At 40.1% G+C, this 16,145-nt stretch overlaps 1 long non-coding RNA gene across 1 annotated transcript; it reads right to left on the bottom strand.

Annotated features, from left to right (window-relative positions):
- Positions 1 to 541: 541 nt before the first annotated feature.
- Positions 542 to 8,630, bottom strand: LOC122876342. The gene is made up of 3 exons (XR_006378064.1): positions 8,493 to 8,630; positions 7,778 to 7,912; positions 542 to 2,262 (listed from the first exon to the last, which is right to left on the bottom strand). It is a non-coding gene; the product is annotated as an uncharacterized LOC122876342 (long non-coding RNA).
- Between the last annotated feature and the right edge of the window lie 7,515 nt (positions 8,631 to 16,145).

The raw sequence follows: 16,145 nt of genomic DNA, 5'->3' as shown, positions 1-16,145 counted from the left end.
TTTAACTGCTGCATTACTTTAGACACGCGAAGGGAGAGGAGATAATGTGGCATGGTAACCTTGACTGTCAAAACTGGGATGTAAATGCAACAATGTGACACAAATAGCCATTTTGTTTGCAACTGATATATATAAATCTTGTGTAAGCGTGTAATCCCTGTGTAACCGCGAAGGAGTGTTAGAGCACGTTCACACCAAGCATGTTTGTAGCGGTGTATAAAAGTTGAGAGCATTTCTTCATTTAGTTTGACATTTGAATAAAAAATGAGTCTGTAAAAAAGTACTTTCCAGTTCGTTAATAGTGCGAATGTAACACAGCAACAGATAGAAAACAATCTTCAAAAACATATTCATATGTGTCATCTGATAGCTAGAGTAGCAGTTACACATAAATTAAGAGGCAAGAGCAAACTTGGGCTCAAGATAAGTGGAATTTCTGTGGTACCCCTGAACAAAGTGACGCAGCAGTCAGGTTATGTTCAACTGTATATTCTACATGTGTTTTTACTTGGTGTGAACACCAGATAATCTACTGTATATTACATGAACGATCACATACAAGTCAATAATGCATAGCAGAAGTTACAGGAACTTTAACTCTAACTCTCCTCTTCCACCTAAATCTTTTGCCCTCCAGGATGGCAGCTTACCAAAACTCTGTCTAGAAAACAAGCAGCTTAAGATGTAACTTTTGCTTTAAAAAAATGCAAGAACAAATTTTTCCACTGTGGTTTGGACCAAAGAAACAGACGTGTAGGTGTGAGTTCACCCTCTTAAGAGCACAACATCACTGACTGCCTTTCCACAGAGTGAGTAGACCTGACGAAGAATCAACCAGCAGCTCCCAGTGAGGAGTTCTGCCTAGGTCTCATAGAGATAAAATGTTCCTATTAGTATTAGTATTGATTTTAGTTGTAGTTTTAGTTAATGCTAGTATTTGTTTTTCATAGTAGTGGCTCTACTCAATGACTGTGGGGTTATTTGAGTGGATTTTTCAAGTGCTGGTTCTCAGAGTGTTTTAAGGTGTTCACACACAAAATGAAACTCTTAACTCAATGTCCACTTTGAGGCGTTGTCTGCCTTTGTTCGATAGAGTCGAGAGTAGAGAGATGACAAGAAATGAGGGGAGAGAAAGGGAATGAAATAAAACAAAGGTCCCTATAGTCGGGCTTGAACCAGGGGCGTTTTGATCACATGGTCAACATCTTAAACCTGTAGGGCACCCCAAATCAAGTTCAACTTACTAGCCTTTTTTCCCAGAGCTCTCAACCGCATCTCACAGTCTTCCTCAGCGGATGGAGCTCACCCTTGAGACTGAAGGGCTACGATTTCTGCTCAGTACATCAGATGTGGATGTAAACTAAAGCAAGTGGACACTGAGTTCAGTGTTGCAACTAACGATTATGTTCATTATCAATTAATCTGCTGATTATTTTCTTGATTAATAGTTTACGTTAAACGAAATGTCAGGAAATCGAAGTGATTCTATTTACTGTCACAAAAGACTAAGAAAACCAGCAAATGTTCACATTTTTAAAAACTGGAAGCTGGTATTTTTTCTTAAAAAACTTAACTTTCTGGAGATCAACTAATCGATTAATCGACTAGCTCTACTTGATTTTTATTTATTTTATAATTGATTTTTTTTTACCAAACAACTGTAGGACTTGCAGCCTGGCGAAAGGGTTGCAATTCCTAGACAGTTCATCATGTGAATGGAAACACCCTCAAATGAAATCTGAAAGTCAGCACTTGTAACAGCTCATTGTTTCATTTTAAATCCAGCACACTGGAGTACAGAGTCAGATCAAAGCTGTTGTAATAGTTATCGACTGGACTTATTTTCACATGTATGCAAAGATTTGGTTTGTAAAGGTGGAGGTACATATAGACAAAGACAGATAGAAAAAGTGAGAAAGAAAGGAAAGAACAGAGACAAAGAATATAAAAAGCAACAGCAGTAGTGTGACATAGTCAGGGAAACGAGTGGGAGAACTGGGGTCCCAGCCAGGCAGAGCAGGTCCCAGGCCGGTGGAGGGACTGGTCAGAGCATGGAGAGGGGGAGGTTGTGTGGAGACAAGCGAGGTTCCCATGCCCTGGAGGCCCCTGGGGAGTAGCGGTGGCAGATGTGACGTCTGGGGCCCGGCCTCCCTCCCTTCGTCTCATCTACTTCCCTTACTCCCTGGTCTGGTGTCCTGGCGTGTCTGCTGCCTGTCTACCGAGGAGGGGAAGAATCTAGTCCATCTCTCTGCCTTCCTTACTCTATAAATACAAACACAACAGATCCAACACTGATTCTCGTTGGACAGGAGCAACTATTACCCTTATGACAAGTCCAATTAGAAGAGATTTTGTCTCCTCGTCTCTGAGAAATTGATCATGCAAAAGTGTCAAGCAGTCTTACTCATTTTCATTTTTCTAATATCTTTCACTACAGAACTGAATCCTTTTGTTTATACCTTAAAATACTATTAATTTCCTGATTAATTAAAACTTAAATTAAAAATTAAGGAGGAAGTCATATAACCCTTAAAATCTATTTAATTTGTTAATTAAAGGCTTTTAAAATGAAGATGCTTTCAATGGCTTTGGTCTTTTGAGAACCTGTTATATACCTTAATAACATCTGTAATTCATAAATAAGGGATTTATGATATATTTCAAATAAATGTGTAAATGAAAGGGAATGTCATGGACCTCTTAAAATCTACTTAATGTGTTAATTAGAGCTTTTGAAATTAAGGTGTTTTAAGGGGTTAAGTTTTTGTACTATATACAATAGTCAGGTGCCCATATGAACGTTGAAACAGCTTTTTAGGGGGAAGCCAAGGGGAGAGCCATTTACACATTAAACGCTAGTTAATTTATTAGTTTTACTTTTTTTAAATTAAATGACAAAATAAGGAATCTCTGGCTGACATAAAAAAACACCATATTTTAGCTCAAGGTGTTTGGCATGTTTTAAGGGAGTGAGGTTTTATAGTGTTTTGGTAATTCATGTGCCTGAGAAAAACTGGAAAAATGGCTGAGGCTTTGCAGTGAAGTGCACAGTGTTATGAACCAGTACCATGAGTAGACCTTATCATAACAATGATAAAAGAGATAAAGACCAAGCTCAAGGGTTTGAAAGGAAGTGTGAGGCTGCGAAGAAAGAAACCTGTGGAAGAGATACAGCAGTAGAGAAGGAAAGGATCCTCCCAGATCCACCCTGAGACAGTTTTTCCAAGAGTCTGTCAGCATGAGACAGCTGTGAGGAGAGGCCTTTATCTCGCTAATGCACTGTATTACAGCAGGCCTCTTGGAAAAAGCCCTGTCTCTGTGCGGCTGGATGAAAAAGATCCGGATTGGATCCCCACTCCTCTGAACAGATTAGGACCCTGTGAGCAGTCACACATCTGCAGCCGTCACATTACTCTTTGAAGCCCTGCGAGTGGCTGTCGACACCATCAAACTTGGCAACAAGAGCACGGCCTCTGACGCCACACCGAAGGACCAAATCTCTGGGTTTGAAGACCAGCAGGCAGCTTTCTTTGAGGCCTCTTCCCAAGCTCCCTGATGATCTGTAAATAAACATGTTTAAAGTCCCCGACTGATAAGTGCCTGCTTGCTTTGTGCCGGGTTTGCTTTGGGAATTAGAAAAAAAGGAGAGGAGGTGATGGAGGCATAACAAATTAAGAAATGACTTCCTAGACAGCTGAAAAACAGCGGCTGGGCCATTCAGGATGATAGCATCAGGAATAACAAACAGGAAATGACCTCAGATCCTCTATGAAAAATGCCAAGCTAGTTACTGTAAAACAGATACTTCCAGGTCCTGATAGGCGTCCTCCTTCTAGGATATGGATGTATTTTAGGGAACATATTTCTATTCCCAGCTACGAATGGAATAAATACAACATTCTCAACTCTGCTCTTTAATCTCAGATTCTTGGCCGACCATTACTCCCCCTTACTTGTTTGTTAGTTTCTCTAGCAACAAGATTCAGAAACATATAGATTGATTTCCATGCTATTTACAGTAATAAAGGACGAGGACTTGAGCTGAGAGATTATTTTTACACAGATCAGGGATTTCCGCCATTACTATAAATTTAGGTTTATTCTGAAGACTCAGGTCATTCTTGACCTTGGAAACAGCAGCTGGCAAAATAATTTCAACTCAAGGTCCACTTACTCACTTTTCTGGAGTATTTGACCACATCACACAGTTTTCATCAGGTCAAAAACGAACGGTCAAGCTCTACTTTTCAGCCACCACTGACCAGAAGCACAAGTGCTCACTGTAATGGAATGTTTGAACATCTAGATGACAACTGAGCATACATCATCTGCTTCTGAAGACTGTGTGATACCTTTGAAAGAGCCAGAACAAGTAAGGGAGTGGACCTTGAGCGGAGACAATGAGGATATGCTTTATATGTCAACAAATTAATTTTACTTGAAATTTGAGTGATAGGAAACCACTTAATAGCAAGTTGGACAATTGATGGTCATTGGCAGAAGTTTCCCTTCTTCTTTCCCTTTTTAAAAACTGATAAAAAATATCTCCCCCAAAACATGATTGTATGTTTACAGTTATGAATCAGTAAGTCTGACCTGAAATGGTCACATGAGGTAGAAAAGAACAGATACAAAGACATTTGTCTGAGAAATTGTCAAATCAAACTAACACCTTCAGAATGAGGATTTAAAAGAGGGCCGGAAATAACAGTTACAGTGTTTTCATTATCAATTAATCTATTGACTATTTAATCATTTTTTCCATAAAATATCAGACAATAACAATGAAAAATGCCTATCATAATTTCCTAGAGCCCAAGGTGTGTTTTGTCCAAGAAACAGTCTCAAACCCAAAGGTAGTCATTCTGAAATTCTATAAAACAGAGAAGAGCGAATTCATACTTTTGTACCAGTTTGTCATTCTTGCTTGGTAAATGAACGACCCAAAGAATCCTGCACACCGTCATGACTTGTACTCACTTTATTGATGACATCTTGGCCCTCAAACCTTCATCAGGTAAAATTTCCTGATAGATAAAATTTCACCATGGTCTGAAGATTAAAATCTTCTCAATAGAGTGTGATTGAGAGTGCGAGGGGGTTCTTTTTTTACCTTCATGAGTCGAGTCAAGAGTTTCTAAACCAATGCAACTGTCAATAAGTCTCAATGGTGTGCAATTACTTTGTTGAAATTGTCACCTGCTTGATAAATTAATAAATGACTATGAAAATTGTTGGCAATTCATTTTCTACCAATCGACTAATCGTTCAATCCATTAATCGTAATTTGTAACAATTAACATAGAAAGACTTGACAATAGTGTGCAGGTTTACAAAATGTCTCCAAGTTTGCCTGCAACACAGAGTAGATGTCCCTACTGTGCATCACCGCACATCAGGGAGCCGTTTTCAGACAATTACCTATTTTTTGCTGCTGCACCACCTTACTGTATACACTCTATTGTCAGTAAGCATCCTCTCTCAGATTTTCTATTTCAGGCATGTAAACTGTGCACCAGACAGAGAGAGCTCTTCCCTATTGGTCCTTGGGGAACCCCCGTCCCTGCAGCACCTGTAACACTTTACAGAGAGGATGTCCTCTTACCCATCAGCCCCTGACCTACAAACAACAATACAGAAAATCTAAACTCCTCTGGAAAAAAACATGTGTTATATATAGATCTCAGAAGGCTTGTCACTGTGGAGCGCCCATCTGATACCATTGTCCCTGGGCACATTAACACATTGACACAAAGCTGAATCTTTGAGCACGGTTTGAGGACAAGGTAAAGGACTAGACAAAGGGTAGTTTCTGCACCACAGTGCCTTCCTCTCTCACTATCTGCCCACAGGGTAGGGCTTCCCTGTCACTGACACTATTAGGGCTTTTCCATTGGCCCCAGAGCTGAGAGAAAGATCTCAGCAGCGTCTCAGATCTGTTGGGTCGAAGAGTTGGGCTTCTTTGTCAGGTTTTGTTTCAGATGTTTGGCTTTGTGAAAAGAGATCTGGAGTGTGCTCTATAGAATTGGAGAATCCCATTTTAGATCAACGTCAACTGGGATACAAGTGAGAGTAATAGCACCACTGCCCCCTTCTGGCAACGACAGGTATTGAATTGACCGGGGACAAACGTGCTGCTTTCCCTCTTGAATTCTTGCATGCATCAGTAGTTGCATCAGCTGTTGCAGTGGTGGGAGAAGTACTCAGAGGCTTTACTTAAGTTAAAGTACCAATACTACAATGTAAAAATACTCAAATACAAGTAAAAGTCATGCATTCAAAATCCTAGTTAAGTAAAAGTACAGAGGTATTCAACCAATGGGTGCTGGGTAAAGTTAACCCTCTGTTGCGTTAGTGCTATATTGACCCACATTGGCTCAGTTTTGCAGAGAGATTTTTAGTGCGTAGATAAATGTAATGGAGTAAAAAGTACAACATTTCTCTCTGAACTGTAGTGGAGTAGAAGTATGAAGTAGAATAAAAATGTAAATTTTCAACTTAAGTACAATAATCTTATATTTATACTAAAGTACAGCACTTTCCACCACTGTGCTGTTGAAAACTAAGATATTTACTATATATCTACAATATAAACAGTGGAACTAGTGTTATCCTACAAAGAAAGTGTGAGAAAATACAATGATTTATCAACATAGTAAAAACTTGTTTTTCAAATCATCTGAACACTGTTCCAGGTCTATCAAAATGTCATTTTTACTCTTCATAAAGACATTTTCCTTTTCAGGTCAAAGAACACTTCTCAGACTGGTTTCACACATTGGGTGGAAGAAACTCTTTCCAGTCTTTGTGTTTTCGTGAAGCTTCTGGGCCGGCAGGCAGCAGCGAGGTGCATCCTGAACCTGTTAGTTTACACCCAGACTGCAGCTGTGTCAACAACATGGCCCACGCCACAGGCTCTGCAGATACTGATAATCTCTCAGTATCAGAGGGCAGAGATAAAGTGGATAACAAGTTTTTAATGGGCGCAGACTCGGACTACAAACTGTTGCTCTTCAGCTGGTTGAGCTGTATCTGTGGTCAGCGAGGTTATAAAACTGAACAATTGCAGTATGAAAAAAGCCACTATTTAAACCTTCCTTCCCACACTTTGCATTAACACGATAAGAAAGTGACTCTGAAACCATAGCCAAGCTCCAAAGGAAGAAAAGACTTTATAACCATATTACACATGAACTGTATAATTTGCAGTAAAGTTAATATCTCCTTTGATCATCATCATCTTCATAAAGTTTGGTATGTTCCACTGATCCAGACGTAGGGAGAGTTATAATTAAATGACTCTGAAGTGGCCTCCACCTGGCTCTCCTCTCTGAGACACCATATGGAGCTGATCTGCTGAGGTTATATTAAAAGGCCTGGGCTAAGGACAGAGGTCAGAGGTCACTGTGGGGTGTCATCAACGTCTTCACACCACAACTGCCTGAGGTCGAATCAGCAACCTTTGACATAGAGATCTGCTGTAGATTTATTGGTTAAGGCGGAGCTTTTCACATATAAATGAAAAGCCTGACCACAGTAAAAGGCCTACTATATCTAAAGGTATTAATAAAGCGCAACTTCAGTGGTTATTGATATTCTTAAAAGGGATATCAAGATACTAAAACACACTTAACTCTTAATTTGAGCTCACTATTGTGGAAAAGATGCGGTATTAATGTAAAAATAAAGAACAATTCTGGTTCCACTCTGGAATGTCTTTAAAGCAGAGACACTTTATCAGCAAGCGAACTCAGCTACTGGTGTTCTACGTGTTTACCTTCTCAACTTGCTAAGTGGATAATGTGACAAAGGCCAGAGGTTAATCCAGCGAAGCAAACTCCCAGGTCATAAAGAGTTCCCTCTACTCCTTCAGCTCCTCCTTTGAGTATTGCAGAGTGAACATTGACAAGTCCTGGACAAAAGGTGATAAGGTTCAGTAATAGAAAGATAACATCAGAACAGAACAATAAACATTGCAAAAGTAAAGTCAAAAATCATCAGAAAATAGTCCATCATGAGTGTCTTTACTCATCTTTTCAAATTTAGATGACTTTAAAATACATTGTTGAAATACAACTAGATATTTGAAAACAAGACTAAGAGTCTACAGCCACTCTGTGAGACTACAGTATGCTTAGACACAGCGATGCTTTGAGCTAAATGCTAACGTCAGAATGCTAACATGATGGCGTTTAGCAGGTATAATGTTTACCATGTTAGTTTAGCCGGTTAGCATGCAGGCTAATGTCCAAAACCAAAGTATTGGACAAATTAAATTGTTGACCTGATGATGGTGCTAGATATAAAGTTGGGGATCACCAAAGTTCCAAAGTTCATGACAATCCCTTCAACAGTTGTCGAAACATTTCACTCTGAACCACAAATGTCAACCTCATAGTGGTGCTTGAGGAAAAGTCAGGCGATCACCAAAATCATCAGGATTTATCCTCGGCACCATGAATGTTTGTACAAAATTTCACAGAAATACATACTATAGTGGCTAGTTGCTGAGATATTGCCATCCTTAGAGCAGCTTAGCATGGCTAAAAACCTAAAGAGAGAACCCATTTCATCCATGCGTGACAGAAACTGATTCTTTACAAACGTTTCTCATATGTTGTCATAGCCAGTGGTGTTATCCATGTTAGTGCTGATACTCACACTCGACACTCTTGCCATTACAAGGTCAGAGGCCAGAGGTCAGTGTCTGACCCCACTACTGCTGACCAGTGCAGGGTGACTGCATGGATGTGTGTGTGTATTGGGGGGGGAGGGGTATCTCTCCCGTTAATGCCACATCTACTCTCCATTCACCACTTCCTGGGTATCTGGTGTTACGAGCCGACTGAATCCTATTGTTTGTTTCTTTCCCAAGGCTTCCAACTGCAACAAACACGGGGAAGAAGCCAGCGAGGACAAACACACAGAGGGAAACCCACAGCGCCAGAGCCCCACATTCCTCCTACAGAGCTGAGTTATTATCAGTGATGGCTGGAAACAGAGGAGGAGATAGTTCATTGAAGCACAGGAAGCAGCCGAAGGGAGAAGAATGTACGTTTAGTGTTGAGGTGCGATTGCAGCAAAAACTTTAGATTACTCTAAGGAGAGTTAAGAGGTCAGACTGATATAAAATCTAAGAAAAGAGCAAAAAATTAACCAAACTCCAGTGATGGAAAGTAACTAAGTACATTTACTCTTTTTAAGTCCTGTACTTCAGTAGGTACCAGTACTTTATACATCTCCTCTACTGCAATTCAGAGGGGAATATTGTACTTTTTACTCATCTAAGTTTATTCCAGGACTGAAACAATTAGTTGATTAATCCATCAGTAGATCAACAAAATTAATTGGCATTAATTAATTGTTAAATAATTGTTTTTCTTTTTTAGTGATTCATTGTAAAAACAATTGCCAGATAGTTAAAATAATAATAATAATGTTAGTTGCAGCCCTAATTTACACAGCAACAACATTGCAACAACTATAGTCCCTTGTTGCTTTGCAGATTAAGATTTCATATACAAAACAGTAAATGGCCAAAGGTTTGTGGACACCTGAACACTACACCCATATGTGATTCTTAAACGTTTCAGTCCAAACCATGGCCATTAATCTGCTGCTATAACAGCCTCCACTCTTCTCGGGATGTTTTCCACAAGATTTTGGAACCTGGCTAAATGGATTTCAGCCACAAAAACATCAGTGAGGTCAGCCACTGATGTTGCGCAATAAGGCCTGGCCAAATCATCCCGAAGGTGCTGGATGGCCAGGGCTCTGTGCAGGTCAATCAAGTTCGTTCACACCAAACTCTCTGAAAACCTACGTTTTTATGGACCTGCACGGGGTCATGTTGAAACAGGAAAGGGCCTTCCCCAAACTGTTGCCACAAAGTTGGAAGTGCACACACATTAAAATAATATATTTTATGTTATCTAAATTGTGCTGTTGCAACAAGATTTCCCATCATCAGAAGTAAGGAGTCCAGCCAAAAATGGAAAAACAGCCCCAGAGCCAAAGCTTGTGAGCTTGCGTGGTTTGTTTTAGTATATATTTTACATATGTTTTATGTATTTTATTTTGTTTTATGTAACTTATGTTCAGGTCTCTGTGTGTTCAGTGTTTCACCTGGCTGCAAGAAAAATTGCTTCTTGAGGACAATAAAGTTAAAGGTGAAGCTGAAGTGGAAAGTACACAAAAAGTATGTGGAGTGGGGTGTCCGCATATTTTTATGTCATATAGTGAATATGATCATTACATCACATTACAATTATTAGAAGAAGCTTTAGTCCAAAATGACTTACAATACAATGAGGACAGTTTAACAAAATATGCATTATTTGTCATATTTTGTCAGCATTTCTGCTTTATTTGATGGTCACAGCAAAGAGAGACGGGTTTCTGCGGTAAGGACTCAGCCTTGGTACCTGGTACACGCTCTACCAGGTGAGCTACCGGGGCTCCCCTATGAAATTTCATTCTTGACCTTGGAAACAGTGCTGTGACATAAAGATCTGAAATAAAAGTCCACTCATCAGCTTTTTTTCCAGTGGATTCTCTGGGAAAATAAGCTGTAAGTGGACCTTGTGGTAAGTTTTTTTGTCAAACTACATTGGTATAGATGAAATTACCCAGCAGTTCATAAAATAGTTCAAATGAACTCCATTTCAACCAGTTAAAGCATTAAAGTGTTTCTTACATGTTAATTAATCACTCATAACAATCACATAATATTATTATGAGGGCCAATCCTCATAATAAGTTAATAACTATAACTTCAATACATTTTGCTCATGAAAACGTTACTTCAAGAAACTTATAGAGTGTTTTTAAATCATGGCATTGCATGGGCATTAAGTCCATCTTATTTATATAGCCCAATTTCACTAATTTGCCGCAAAGGGCTTTACAATCTGTTCAGCATATGAAACCCTGTATCCTTAGACCCTCAATTCGGATAAGAAAAAACTCCCCCTGAAAAAACTTTTCATGGGGAAAAATTGGGAGAAGCCTAAGGCAGAGCAACAGAGGACGGATCTCTGTTCGAGGACAGACAGACATGCAATAAATGTCGTGTGTACAGAATAGACCAAAACAGCAAAAATACAATACGGAAAATCAGGACAGATTGTAAACATATATGAAGAATATGGATCTGGGAAGATGCCAAGCAACTTCCAGGTGCTGCCAAACAGGTGGGACCTGAGCCACACGACCACCTCCCACCATTTTACTTACACAAATAATCTTTGTACTTCCATTGCCAAACGCTCATCTTTATTAAGGCAGAGCACATTGTGTTTATTCCCATTTTTGTTTATGACCACTCTTGTACTGACCTGTGTGTGTTTTTATGTGTGTGTGTGTGCCTGATGGGGTCATGGCTGGCTGCAGTCATGTAACGTGTGCCTGCTGACTGTTGGCTGCAGATGCTATCATGTGTGATTAGTACAGTGTGTTTGTTGGCACATGCTCTCTCTCTGTCTGATAGCAGTTACAGTCGTCACAGCTGTGAACTTCCTCGAAGAGAAAACCCCTGCACCTGCCTCCGTTTCTGCCCAATGTAAACAGGTTTTAAAAAATGTACGTCTGTTTAAGCAGGAGGGAAATGTGGGATGTAAATGGAGTAATTTGCACAGATGAGATCAAGATGTCAGGGCGCATTGAGGCCATCATACCTGAGGAGACAATTACACTGCCCTTATTAGAGATGTGAGATAAGTGGGGTCGTGGGGATGGGACCCAGAGGATCACTGATGCAAATGTGTGTAAACTGAGGCAGGAGATTGTTGTGGATCACACTCAGCATGTTGGAGCAAGACATCACCTCTGGGGAGGATTCAGCCTCTGTGACTCACTGTTTCACTCGTTAAAATGATAAACTCTTGGCAAGTATTTGTCCAGTCCAGCAGTTTAAATGAGGTCCACAAGAATTGAGCATTAAATATTGAGGATACGTTTGTAATAACAGAAATAATAATTATTTTTTACAATATTTAATTGATATGTGGCAGCTGGCAATGCTCAAGATATTCTCAAAACAATTTCAATGTTTCAATTTAGGTTTTGATTTGGTCGTTGGTGATAAATGATAAATGAGGCTGTAACACAAACACAGTGTCAACTTACAATACGTAACCAACAGATAAGACACGGAAGAATCTACTAGGGGGACATGTCAGTAAAATGTCAGTACAAATGTTATGGCAGTCCATCCAACAGTTGTCAAGATGTTTCACCAAAAGCATGGCTACACAAGATATCTACAGCTATGCTAGCTTCTCTATGAGGTTGTAGTTGAGCTAAATGCTCACATCATTGATGTTTACCAGTTATAATGTTTACCATGTTTTCCATGTCACTTTAGTGTCGCCCATAGTGGTTCACTGACCGAAGGACAGACATTGCCACCCCTAGAGCCATACCGCTAGTATGGCTACAAAACGTGGGAATAATCAGGTTTCTTGATGCTGAAGTTGTCATTGTACGTGAAAACAACTTTCCTTTAGGATTCGGCAAACTTCTTTATAGAACTACAAAAGGACCCTCATCTATTTTGCAGCATCAAAAATTTACTCCGTTCTTCACAGCAAGAAAATGCCATAGGTGCATCATTGGAGAAATCATTAAGATTTTTTCATCTCAAGATTTGCTCTTGCTATGTGGAGTGATTTTCTGGGTCTCCACTGGCCGAGATCAGGGAGGAAAAAATGAAAACTTGCCAAAAAGAGGAGCTCTGATTTTGAGAATCCTGCCTCAGGTTAAAAGACAATGAACTATAGCGGGCTTTGATCTGCATTCATATTCAGGCAGAATAACGATAGCGCCTTTGACCGGAGCTAATGATGTCTGTGGTGCGTTAGCATTCTGCAGAGGGGGATTTGTAGCCACATGGGTACCTTTAATGAGTTTTATTTGTTTTGTTTTATCCCCCTCCACCTCCTACTCACCTCAGTACACAGAGTAATGAAGAGGGAGGGATAGTGTGAGTTGAGAATCAGCCTTCTCCACACCTACATGGGGCTAATTATCCAGCCCTCACGAGGATCATCGCACAGCTTCACCTAAAGGAAAAGAGATTTCTCCTCCTCTCAACACATAATTCTATATTAACCTCCTTTGTTAGTCTAAATTTGAGTGTGTCTGAATGAGGCTAATTTTGATTAGGGGCATTTTGATCCAAACTATTCCCATCCACAGGACTCATACCAGCATGTTGCATTACTGATTGATATGAAAGAACACAAGGTAGAAGTTCAAGAAATGAAGGGATAATGAACAAATAATGCAAACACCAATAGTATGCTGCATTCTAGTACCACATTTGCTTATTTAAAAATAATAATTACATTAAAAAGGGTTAATCCTCAACATACTTGTTCATTTATTTTGGCAACATTTAACTGATTATTCTAATATTGTTGCATTTGCACTTCTCAAAGATTATGTCACAGTGAAACAAAGCGACAAGTCTTTTGCTTTGCTTTTCTGTCCGGTATTCATTGTTCATTTAGGCCGTGTTCAGTAACATTATGCAATCAGGTAGTCTCATCGAGATCAAAATCACTTTCTAAAGAGAGACCTGAGCACAAGAAACATTAATTCAGATTTAAACACACACAACCAGCATACAAGAACAACACATACATACAATTATATATAACATCAGATAATACAGTCTTCTACATGGGGAATGAAAGAATCTAGCTTGAGGGCAGTTTAGTTCACCAACTCGTGAACTTGCTAGATCCATGAGTTACATCTATTCATTGGTTTACTTCAGCTTTTCTCTATTTGGCTACAGACAGGTAATGCCTGAGCTCATGTGCTAGAAACAGCTGCCTGCAGTTTTTTTGGGGGTCTCGGTGAGAGATGGAAGGACTAAAGTGAACACAACAGTTACTTGAAAGCTTCTGACAGCTGCACAGACCTGACTGAGCTGTTGATTCTCAGTGGGATCAGAAGAAAGAGCAACAGGGAGTACAGGGAGTTATTTCATTCAACCTCAAAATGATCAGAAATTATTGCTTAATTAAACTCTAAGTACAGTACAGTTGGTTTTTGCTGCAATGAGTGTGCAGCCATTTCAGGGAGAAAATATTCATAGTTTTGCTGTTACAGTCACACCGTGCAAGTACCTCAATGTATGTGTTGTTAAAATAAGCTACCAAAACATATTACACACCCATAGTCCATCCAAGTTTTCACTTATGTTGCCTGATTAGACCTCTTCTGTACAGACTGTACTTTTGACTGAAAGTTCCCTCACTCTCCTGTCAGCTTTGTTGCACCTTTTAGGCCGGGACAGTTTGCATTGTTATCATTGTTATTAGTTCATAGAGTTTGGTTATATCACGTAATTCCCAGCATTGTTCCACCCAACTTCAGCCTGAGTTTTTCAACTTCCTGAGTGGAGGTCTAATTGGCCAGTGTAACTGAAAACACTGAAAACAGTATTTGCCAGCAGCCGTACCAACATGTACCCTGTTTCTGCTGAATAACTGAAGCTAAGCAGGTTGTGGGCTTGGCAAGTACATGGATGGGAAAACTTAGTTGCTGCTGTGAGTGGTGTTGGTGGGCCAGTAGGGGGACAGTCTTCCCTCTGGTCCTTGTAAAATTCCAATGCCCCAGTGCAGTGACGGGAACACTGTGTTGTAGGAGAAACCGAGGTCCTGACTCACTGTGGTCATTGAAGATCCCACGGCACTTGAGAGTAGGGGGTTCCCCAGTGTCCTCATAAAATTAGCAACGTGGCTGTCTCCATCTGGCCACCTAATCATCCCCCAGTGTAATTGGCTCTATGTTTCCCTCCCTCTCCACCTCAAGCTGATGTGTGGTGAGCATTTGGCGCAATATGGCTGCCCTGCATCACCCAGGTGGGTGGTGCACATTGGTGGTGGTTGAGGTGAGTTTCCCCCCTTCACTGTCAGCGCTTTGAGTATTCAAGATAAAGTGCTACATAAATGTAATCCATCCACATCTTTGGCGCCCTCAAAGTGGCATTATCAAAAAAAGACACCATAAGAGACAGCAGTGCATGCTGTTAGGGTATAGTAATAACACGTAAGTGTGCCTATAGTCCACGTGATAACTGGCAAGCAGAATATTGTGGTGGTGGCTCAAAAGGTAGAGAAATAGGTTCATGACAAGAAGGATATCAAGATATCAAGGATCAAGGATATACTGTATGTAGGAATACTTTCACTTTTTTAAACTTGGGTAAAAGTTCCCTAACTTTTGTGTTAATGCTGCACTAAACTAAAACACAGACTCCCCAGGGCTCAGCATTAAACTTTAATCCATCTGTCCCACTTCAGAGTAATTTTCAGTCTCTCAGAAGTCACAATCACTGACACAGACGTTGCCTGAAAAGTGTGTCCTTTAACAGTATCAGTCACAGCACTTTCTCGACACATTACACTCCCTATCGCTCTGTCGGACGGCAGGTCCCAGTCCATCTCATCCTCATTAAGCATATGTCTCATTTTCCATTTCAGACAGGAGATAGCATAGAAGTGCACACAAAAGCACTATTTTCAAGGCCCTTCTACTCATCTCGTCTGAAAGTCTAATGAGAGCTGATCAAATATAACTGACACCGAGGGGAGACAAAGGGGGACGTAGCCCTGGGTGAGATGAGGCGAGGCAGAACAATGGACCTGACTGTGGCGGTATGGAGCAGGACCAGTAAATGCAGATGATTCTATAATGAGGGATTAAGTGGTGGATTATGGGTCTGTATTAAGATGTTTCTGATCCTCATTAGGCTGAATCGCGTATCAGGGCATCGATTCCCCACTCACTTGCTGGATTGGCCGTTCTCTGGAGGAAAAAGAGGGAGGAAAGAGAAAGAAAGAGTGAGAAAGAAAGATAGAGAGCCATGTGCTTCTATAATCCTCCTCTAAGGCATATAACAAAAAACTATATGTATAGTATATGTACCTATCTTGTAGGCAGTGATTTTTTACATAGTATATCTTTTGCATGTGTGTATACAGTATATTTTATTTATCTTTAACCTGCATTAACTGATTTTTTGTTGATATGCCGAACAGTTGCAAAGACATCCAATAGTCACAGAGCAACATTATCATTCATATGGGGTCGTGTTTTATTGTTGCATGGTAGTTGATGATCCTGAACACTGG

This window comes from Siniperca chuatsi, linkage group LG5 (genome assembly GCF_020085105.1).
Source record: "Siniperca chuatsi isolate FFG_IHB_CAS linkage group LG5, ASM2008510v1, whole genome shotgun sequence".
In the NCBI taxonomy this organism is placed as follows: Eukaryota; Metazoa; Chordata; class Actinopteri; order Centrarchiformes; family Sinipercidae; genus Siniperca; species Siniperca chuatsi.
The sequence above is the reverse complement of the archived record's forward strand: the minus strand, read 5'-3'. Positions and strand labels throughout refer to the sequence as shown.